General features: G+C 44.3%; 1 non-coding gene across 1 annotated transcript; it reads right to left on the reverse strand.

Moving 5' to 3' along the window:
- Positions 1-4,931: 4,931 nt before the first annotated feature.
- LOC138247491 (U5 spliceosomal RNA) lies at positions 4,932-5,048 on the reverse strand. The gene has a single exon (XR_011194529.1). It is a non-coding gene; the product is annotated as a U5 spliceosomal RNA (small nuclear RNA).
- Between the last annotated feature and the right edge of the window lie 5,488 nt (positions 5,049-10,536).

Here is a 10,536-nt window from a genome sequence, read left to right on the forward strand (position 1 = left end):
TTCTGGCGCTGAAAGCATTTCAACCCATAATAACCCAAAAATACATTCTTGTCAAAACAGACAACATGACAACAATGTATTATCTAAACAAACAAGGAGGGACACACTCGACACAGCTGTGCCTCCTAACACAAAAAATATGGCATTGGGCGATTCACAACCACATTCGCCTAATAGCACAATTTATTCCAGGGATTCAGAACCAGTTGGCAGACAATCTCTCTCGAGATCACCAACAAACCCACGAATGGGAAATTCACCCCCAAATACTAAACAATTACTTTCAAATTTGGGGGACACCTCAAATAGATCTATTTGCAACAAAAGAAAACTCAAAATGCCAAAACTTCGCATCCAGGTACCCACAAGATCAATCCCAAGGCAATGCTCTATGGATGAACTGGTCAGGGATATTTGCGTACGCTTTTCCCTCTCTCCCTCTCCTTCCATATCTAGTAAACAGGTTGAGTCAAAACAAACTCAAACTCATACTAATAGCACCAACATGGGCAAGACAACCTTGGTACGCAACACTACTAGACCTTTCAGTAGTACCTCATGTCAAACTACCCAACAGACCAGATCTGTTAACACAACACAAACAACAGATCAGACATCCAAATCCAGCATCTTTGAATCTAGCAATTTGGCTCCTGAAATCCTAGAATTCAGACACTTAGACCTCACACAAGAATGTATGGAGGTCATAAGACAAGCTAGGAAACCTACCACTAGACACTGCTATGCAAATAAGTGGAAAAGATTTGTGTATTACTGCCAGAATAATCAAATTCAGCCATTACACGCATCTCCAAAAGATATAGTAGGATATTTACTACATTTGCAAAAATCAAATCTAGCTTTCTCTTCCATAAAGATACATCTCACCGCAATATCAGCTTACCTACAAATTACTCATTCAACATCACTATTTAGAATACCAGTCATTAAAGCGTTTATCGAAGGCCTAAAGAGAATCATACCACCAAGAACACCACCTGTTCCTTCATGGAACCTCAACATTGTCTTAACAAGACTCATGGGTCCACCTTTTGAGCCCATGCATTCTTGTGAAATGCAATACTTAACGTGGAAAGTTGCATTTTTGATTGCCATCACATCTCTAAGAAGAGTTAGTGAGATTCAAGCATTTACCATACAAGAACCATTTATTCAAATACATAAAAATAAAGTAGTTCTAAGGACAAATCCAAAATTTTTACCAAAGGTTATCTCACCGTTCCACTTAAATCAAACAGTAGAATTACCAGTGTTCTTCCCACAGCCAGATTCTGTAGCTGAAAGAGCACTACATACATTAGACATCAAAAGAGCACTAATGTACTACATTGACAGGACAAAACTAATTAGAAAAACAAAACAACTATTTATTGCCTTTCAAAAACCTCATACAGGAAATCCAATTTCAAAACAAGGCATTGCTAGGTGGATAGTTAAGTGTATTCAAACCTGCTATCTTAAAGCAAAGAGAGAGCTGCCTATTCAGGGATGTGGAATTCCTATCGCCCGACGCCCGGGACATCTTGTTTGGGGTCAAGGGCAACAAGTTTTTATGTTTACTTTGTCCTTGGGACAAGTAGGCCCAACCCCCTGCAGCACAAACCCTTTGGCTGCCTGTTTACAGAGAGTTGAACTCTCTGCAGTTGAGGTAATGTGTTTCCAAAAGATAATGCTGTTCGAACTTGTATTTATGGTTCATTATTTGAAAGCCTTCATTATTAGGGTGCGTGCTGTAAATAAATGTTTTAAGGTCACACTTCACTACTGACGTTGGTTCCAGTACACACAACAAAAAAAAAACGTGTACACACATGTTTGAAAAGTTTAGGCTAAGAGCCTAAGTATAATGCTCCCAGAATGCTCTCTGATTATATGCAAATGAAGTGTCATTTAGTAAAATGTGTTGATGCATGCTAGTATTTCCCAAAAATATTTCTAATGGAAAATCAGTGTAACCATTTTCAACACGATTATGGGAAGCATGAAAATAAACAAACACTGACAAAGCCAACTGATCTGACATATTTTTATAAGTCTTTTAGTTTCATCAATGCATGTCTTGTTTTGACATGGCTTTTGTAACACTTTATTGTTGTGGGAGCTACCAGGCCCTCAACATTGTAACAAACATTGGCAAAACCCCCCCAAAAAGTTTTTGAACTCTTAAAGCACACGTTGCCACCAGCGGCATAACAAAGGCCCCGCAGCCGCCCTCCAGGGGGCCCCGTCAGCACAGCACCTGCCCTGAGTGAGTCTGGAGAGGGGGCTCCTCCATGTTCTTTGCAAAGGGGCACCCTCCACTTTTGTTACGTCACTTATTGCCACTGTAGTTCCTGACACTGAACAAAACTACTTTGTGTGGCAATATGCTCCTTGTGGAAGAGCAGAATGCGATCACTCACAGTAAAGTCAGCCGAAAGAGAGAGAAATAGAAGTTTATTAAAAACAAAATGTCTTTGTTAACACCAGACCTAATTAGGGACCAAGACCCACATGTAGGTAGCTTTTTGCATGTCGCAAACAGCGACTTTCGCTGTTTGCGATGTGCAAAAAGCACATTGCGATGCACAAACCCAGTTTTGCGATTCAGTAACCTGGTTACCGAATCACAAAACGGGTTTGCGACTCGCATTTAGTAAGGGGTGTTCCCTTCCTAATTGCAACTCGCAGTGCAATGTAGGATTGTTTTGTGACCGCGAACGCGGGCGCAAACCAATCGCAGTTTGCACCCATTTCAAATGGGTGCTAACACTTTCGCAAAAGGGAAGGGATCCCCATGGGACCCCTTTCCCATTGTGAATGTCACTGTAAACATTTTTTCAGAGCAAGCAGTGGTCCTGCGGACCACTGCCTGCTCTGAAAAAATGAAACGAAAATGTTTCATTTTTCGTTTTTGTTATGCATCTCGTTTTCCTTTAAGGAAAACGGGCTGCATTACAAAAAAAAACCCAAAAAACTGCTTTATTGAAAAGCAGTCACAGACATGGTGGTCTGCTGTCTCCAGCAGGCCACCATTCGTGAGGGGGTCGCAAATTGCGACCCACCTCATGAGTATTCATGATGTGGGCATTTGCGAAGCCCTTGCGAATCACAGATGGTGTCAAGGACACCATCCTACATTCGGATTTGCAACTCGCAATTTGCAGGTCACAAATCTGAACCTACCTACTTGGGGCCCCAAATTCTTAAAGAAAGTCACAAAAGTGCACCCATGGTATATGTCGTACCCCTATAAAATATTTGTGAACTGTATTTTAGCGTGGGTAAATACGATGTGTAGATTTGCTCATGTGAAAATCTATTGAGCATTTGCAAGTTCATTTTCCCTCCAGCCACTTTCTTCCCAACCCTGGAAGAAGTTCTAATTCTGCCATTGTCAGGAGTAAATGTCCAACCTTTCTTATTATGGGAAAATATTAGAGAGAAGCTGGTAAAAATCTTTAAAACATGCAGGTTAGTAGGTTTGCAGACTCAAAGGCATTCCAGCCCTGGAACTATTGCTTACTGCTTCCTCCAGCCCCAGTATGCAGATCTGCAGAAAGGTGGCAAAATAAGGAAATTGCTACAGTAGGGATTGAAACTCCAAGTATTCAAGCCCTACTATGGTAGTAGCCCAGGCATAATCAGAGAGGCTATTAATTGCTGCCATAATTTGTCGCCACACTACATGGCACCAAAGGGACAAGTAGATCTTTTTACAGGACAAGTAGATTTGAGAAGCAACCTGTCCCCTGGACAAGTAGATATTTTAATAAATTCCACACCCCTGCTATTACACCAAAGGCACACTCAACCAGAAAAAAAGGCGCTACCATGGCCTTTCTAGGAAATATTCCAATGAACGAAATATGTAAGGCAGCAACATGGTCTACGCCTCATACATTTACCAAGCACTACTGTGTAGATGTGTTAACTGCACAACAAGCCACAGTAGGTCAAGCTGTACTAAGAACATTATTTCAAACTACTTCAACTCCTACAGGCTGAACCACCGCTTTTGGGGAGATAACTGCTTACTAGTCTATGCACAGCATGTGTATCTGCAGCTACACATGCCATCGAACGGAAAATGTCACTTACCCAGTGTACATCTGTTCGTGGCATTAGTCACTGCAGATTCACATGCGCCCACCCACCTCCCCGGGAGCCTGTAGCCGTTTAGAAGTAGATCTCGAACATTTGTACATTTGTAAATATATTACTTTAACCTTTATTATGTACATACGTATTCATTCCATTGCATGGGTACTATTACTAACATACACAACTCCTACCTCACCCTCTGCGGGGAAAACAATCTAAGATGGAGTCGACGCCCATGCGCAATGGAATCGAAATGGGAGGAGTCCCTCGGTCTCGTGACTCGAAAAGACTTCTTCGAACAAAAACAACTTGTAACACTCCGAGCCCAACACCAGATGGCGGACTGTGCACAGCATGTGAATCTGCAGCGACTAATGCCACGAACAGATGTACACTGGGTAAGTGACATTTTCCATATATATATATAAGTGTGTTTTTAAATGTATACTTTGACACACCTTTACAATTACGTCACAGAGGGGATTTGAATAATATGTTGATAATCAATGAGAAAGGAGAAGCAAGAGCCGCTCCAGAAATAAAACCCAGATTGGATAGAGTTATGTCTTTCATTTACCAATTGATCCTTCCTTACCTGTTTTTATTTATTGCTGCTTCCCACATTGTAGTGGATCTTTTCGAATGATGTGAAGTTTTTTGTGCAGCAACCGTCATTCTTATATGCCATGTAAGAGGGCTATAGGTTAACCGCCTCACAGTAAAAATCACTCCCCAAATGGCATTGATGGATAACAAAAGAATGTTGTTGCACTTGAGAAACCAGCAAACAATCAATCTGTCTATTATTTCGTTTACTAAATAAGGGTAACCCTGCACTTGGCAGGATTTTCAAAAAATTAAGTGAATTTCTTAAATGTTCCTCTCCACTGAAATCTTTAGTAAAAGGTGTAAGATTTATTTGGTTTGAAGAGAAACCAGATTATGGGGGTCATTTTGACCTCGGCGGTCTTTTTTCAAGACCGCCGAGGGACCGCCGTGCGGAAGACCGCCAGTGGCGGCGGTTTGCCGCTCGACCTATTATGACTGTTGGCAGCTCTCCATCCTTTTACGGACGGAGAGCCGCCAACAGCCATACTGGCAGGCGGCGGGGAAGTGGAGGTTGCTCCACCGCCACGCCAACAGAACCCCGCCCAGCGAATCACGTCCTGTGATTCAGCGTGGCGGTGTTCTGTTGGCGGTGTGGTGTCGGCGGAGCAGCCCCCATGGCTCCCGTCCCCTCCTGGAGGATCGTCGGACCAGGTAAGTTGATTGTCCGTGAGGGTAGGGGGGTGGGGGGTGTTGTGTGTTGTGTGCGTGCGTGGGGGTGTGCGTGTGTGTATGTAGAGGGGGTGTGCGAGTGCGTGTATGCTTGCGGGTGTTGTGTGTATGGGAATGAGTGCGTGTATGTCTGTAGGTATGTCTGTATGGATGTGTGCATGTATGTTTGAAAGTGGATGTGCGTGTCTGACTGTGTGTGTGGATGTTTGCATGTATGTCAGTGTGTGTGCGTGTATGTGTGTTGGTGGTGCCTGCGTGCGTGTCGTGTGTGTTTGAGAGATGTTATGTTGGGGGTTGGGGTGGGGAGGGGGGTCCTGCCACCTTTGGGGGGTGGCAGGGGTGGTGGGGGTGTGTGGGGAGGGAGTTGGGGTGGGGGTGGGGGGTGTAGGAGACCCCTATCAGTGCCAGGGAAGTAATTCCCTGGCACTGATAGTGCTTACCGCCATGGATTTCATGGCGGTTTCAAACTCCCTGCTCAAGTTGTAATGTTGGCTCCTGTAACTGCACATTTTGAATGGTGCCTCACACGGGCTTTTGTGAGGACCGGTGGCACCCAAGAAGAGGATTTTTATATGCCTATGTTAAAGCATACTCCCTGGCTCGTTGCTGTTCTTTCCCAGAGAATGAATGAGCCTGTGTGTTTTGTACTTGAAGCCTATAAGGCTACATCAGCCGCTGTAACAATACAAGTTTTGGCAAAGAGGAACGAATTAGAGCTATTAGCACTGTAAATTTCTAACTGGACTTTACTTGCCACAAAAATTGAAAATGAACAGTTGACATAAGTGAGCCGACTCAAAGCGCCACGGCCACAATGTGCATGAGCACAAAGGTGAGACAGAAAAGGAAAAAGAAGTTCGCTTGAAGTCAAATGTATTGGCAAAAGTGCAATTATCCATGTAACATGGTTCATGGTCAAGCTGGTAACAAAACTTCCCCAAGGAGGGACAAATCTAAAGCAATAATAACAAAGGTTTTTTGAAAGGCAAGCCCATGAATGAGTGACAGTGATGGGCGTGCATGGTTAAAAGCCCACAGATAGATTACAACAGGCCACAGCGCTTGCGTGCTTGACCTAATAAAAGGGGAGTTTAAGGCTTGGCACTGGGTTATATTGGCAAAGGAGTTATATTGCCAAGTCAAATTGGCAGTTAAAAACTGCATTCAGGCTTCAATGGAAGACCTGGCACATGTTTTAAGGGGCTATGTAAGTGGGTGGCACAATATGTGCTGCAGGCCTAGTAGTAGCATTTAATTTACAGGCCATGGGTATATGGCATACCACTCTATAAGGGACCTATATGTAAATTAAATATGCCAATCAAGTGTAAACCAATTTAACCATGTTTAGGGGAGTGAGAACAAGTCCTTTAGCATTTGTTAGCAGTGGTGAAGAGCACAGACTCAGGTGGCCAACCAAAACGATTTTAGCAAAAAAGTGGAGGGTAAAAGCAACAAGTTTGTAGGTGACCCTGCAGAGAGGGCCGGATCCAACAGGTATCAACGAATTTCCCCAGCTCTTTGATAGGAGTTTCTAAATAGGCATCCCTGTTTCCCAGCTCCTGATTTTGAGAAGCTGCCACCCCCACGGTTAGGTCCACTTGAAAAAGGAAGGGTTTTCTCTCGGCTGAGAGCACACGATTGGCATTCTCTATCAGGCATATGATCCTTCGAGCCAATCCAGAGATTATATCTGGGTTCATGTTGCTACCTGACGTTTTGACTTTTTCCACTATGTCCAAAGTCTCACCACGTCCAGTGATTTATCTGGGTGTGATTGCCAGGAACATCGATTCCTTTTAGTCATCCCATATGAACGTCGCTAGAAACTTCGAACTTTTGCTATCTGGGGTGAGAGTAAGTTTCCCTTTCAGAGCGGGCTGAGGCCTTTCCGGTCTCATGTGATTTGGGATTTTTTTATCCATTGGATACCAGATTTTACTGGCTAGGTCAGCTGCTTATACTTGGGCAGACAGATTTTGCCGGCCAAATAAGCTCATTTCAGGATTTTGCAGTGTAAGAAATAGTCCGGTCCCTCAGCTGCCACATCTTACGGGGGAGTAAAGGGTTCCAAGGCTTGCACTCCTCTGTGTCATCACTGGATGGGTCACCGTCATTTATCCAGGAACCCCCTTCTAAGAGATTTCCATCTACGGAGAAAAGGTCGGGGACAACATTGTTGTTGTCTTTGCAGGTTTTCCTGCCTTTTTGGGAGGAGGGTAATGGTTTCAACGCGCACGCATGTCTGTAGAAAGAGTCTCTTAGCCTGACGAGGGCTTCCTCCGGGTACCGGCATCCCACTTTCAGGAACCTTCTTTGTTCCCTGGTGCCCGCTCAGTACTTGGGTTCGTGTACTGGGAGTTCTTCCCGTCCCAGAAGGGGTTCAGGTAGCCACAAGTAGAATCAGCTGTTCATTGAGGGGTTTCAGAGCCTGGTTCACTGCCCATGAGACAGGTCTATATATATAGCCCCCTATGCCCTATCACCTCCCCCTGTTGTTCTCCCTCTTCATTAAGAGAGCACTGATGGTCTGCAGGCACAGCATAGACGCCCCTTTAACTACTCGTGGGGTCACTACGGATACTCAGTGCTTTTAAAGGCTTGACTTGAAGCTGTTTATCACATTCAGAACTTACTTCTCAGAACTAATTGTTACTCTACCCCCCACCCCGTGTTACATCATTCCAATTTGTGCAGGCATCTGACGCGCAATGCATGGTCAAAGGGGGCCCGCGTATGCACCTCCAATCACAGGGTAGTTGAGCAGCCGGGGGCCAGAACAGACGAAGGGGTGTCCACGCACCCGTCAGCTTTGCCAAGTGCCCCTTGCCTTTGCCCGCTGATACCACAGCACTGAGCGCCCGTCTTGAAATGTGTTTGGACGTCCCACGAAGACGCGCATTGTTCGGACATGTGCAAGATGGAACACATGCATAAGCAACAAGTTTATCACAGCAGCACAATATAAAACCACTTTTAATGCCATGAAGAAAAAGTGATGTATGTCAGCTGCTAAGAAGCGAAAAAGGAGGAGGAGATGGAGATACTGGAACAATGATGAGATGGGTAGGGCCATGTCATTTCTTCTGTGATTTAAGACCGGTGTAATTTATCTTTCACTTCTTACTGGCTGCTGAGTATTAAAAGTGAAGAAGCTTATGCATAACCCTTGCTTACGGTCCTGATGCAGGATCATAACTGCAGTCAAACTTCAGATGAAATTAGACTGCAAAAGGCAATAGGAAAGCAGAAATGGGGTAACCATGCTCCGAGAGTGTCCTGTGTGAAACACAAGCCTCAGGCAGAATGCTGCTGTGATGGAGCTCAAGTGAAGTAGCTCTATCGAGCCACAGTAGCTCGAGAAAAGAAAGGAATGTGAATGGAAGGAATCCTTATGCTCATTCAAGTCAGGCTTCTCCGACGAGTAGCTCATGAGCTACTAATAGCTCTCTAGCTAAGTTGTTCTTATATGTATAGCCTAGTAAACTAAATTAGAAACTGTTACTTGGTTTCATTAATACATGAATAGAAAAACTGAAAGGTGTTTATTTTTTTTTTTAAATGTGCGCATTTTCAGAATTCATAAGCTGATGTTTGGAAAAAAGGGTTGAATTTCCAAAATATATTTCAAGCTGATATTTGAGTGATATTTAAGTGTTGAGGAGACTCTTATTAATAACATAAACTTGGTTCTAGGGGCACTGCAGTTATGTCTGTTATATACTACCCATGTAGAGGCATTCCACATTGACAAAGCATTTTTAACATAATGCACATTGACATAGCAATCACTGCTTGTAACGTTGCATATCGTTGCCACTAATGTAATCTTGTCTGGTGTGGTTACTAGTACAGCTCTAATAATATTAGTAGCTCGGGAGGGTTTTCATTGAACATAAGAAACTGTTATTACATAAAAGGTTGGAGACCTATGCTTTAAGTAGAACAGCCACTCAATGCAACATATAAAAGAATCTGACAAAATACCTTATTTTGGAGGAAATCTGGTGACATGGTCTCTCATAAAAAAGTATAGATCGGGACATCAAAAATACAGACAATACATCTTGTGAAACCACAAGTTGTTTCTTCTAAGTTTTGCTGTGATGCAATCAATTGAATTACCTTCAGTAAAATGGTACTGCTCCAAGGAGGGATATATTTAAATATATGACTAACATATTTGTATTATAAGTTTGTTAACCGCTTAGGTGCGGGCGTCGGCCACTGGCCGACGCCCACACACCCTCCCTGGTGCGGGTCACGACCAGTGGCCGACACCAGGAAGGGTATCAATAAATCCTCGGGTGCGTCGCACCCGAGGATTATTTTTTTTTTTTAAACACCCCCCGGGAGACACGGAAGCTTCCGTGTCTCCCCCCGCCCCTTTGTGACGTCAGCGCGCCTCGCGGCGCGCTGACGTTGCAAAGGTGTTTTCCCCATCAAAGCAGGAAGCAGCCTTGCGGCCGCTTCCTGCTTTGATGGGGAAAACGGCCTTTCTCACGTTCGGGAAGGCCTCGTAAGAAAGGGGAGTGTCTCCCCTTTCTTACGAGGCCTTCCTGAAAGTGTTTCCTGGCCCCCGATCGCAGCACAGCTGCGATCGGGGGCCAGGAAACACCACTAGACGCCAGGGATTTCACTTTCGGGGGGGCGGCCCCCTCGGAAAACGGGCCGCCCCCCCCGGGGGCATAATTAATAAAAAAAAAAAAGGTAGGTGCCCCCTGGGGGGGGGGGGGGGCGCGATCGCGCCCCCCCCCCCCCTCCCCCAGGGGATTTGTTTTTTTTTTTAAATAATAAAAAAAAAAAAAAATGACAGGGGGTCGCCCGTGGGCAGGGTGACCCCCTGTGGGGGCAATTTTTTTTTTAGATGTTGTAGGGTTTCCCTGGGGGCAATTTTGGCCCCCAAGGAAACCATACAACAACTAAAAAAAATAGATCTATATATAGATCTATATTTATATATCTATGTAGATAGATATATCTATGTACATGGATATATCTATAGATATATCTATGTACATAGATATATATATATATATAGAGGTAGATCTATATATACCAAAGAGATTTATAAAGTGTGCTACTCACCTGTGAGGGTCTCAAGGCGCTTGGGGGGGGGCGGGAGGAGGGAAAGGGGCTGGGAGGTTCACTGTT

This window comes from Pleurodeles waltl, chromosome 7 (assembly GCF_031143425.1).
Source record: "Pleurodeles waltl isolate 20211129_DDA chromosome 7, aPleWal1.hap1.20221129, whole genome shotgun sequence".
Taxonomy (NCBI): domain Eukaryota; kingdom Metazoa; phylum Chordata; class Amphibia; order Caudata; family Salamandridae; genus Pleurodeles; species Pleurodeles waltl.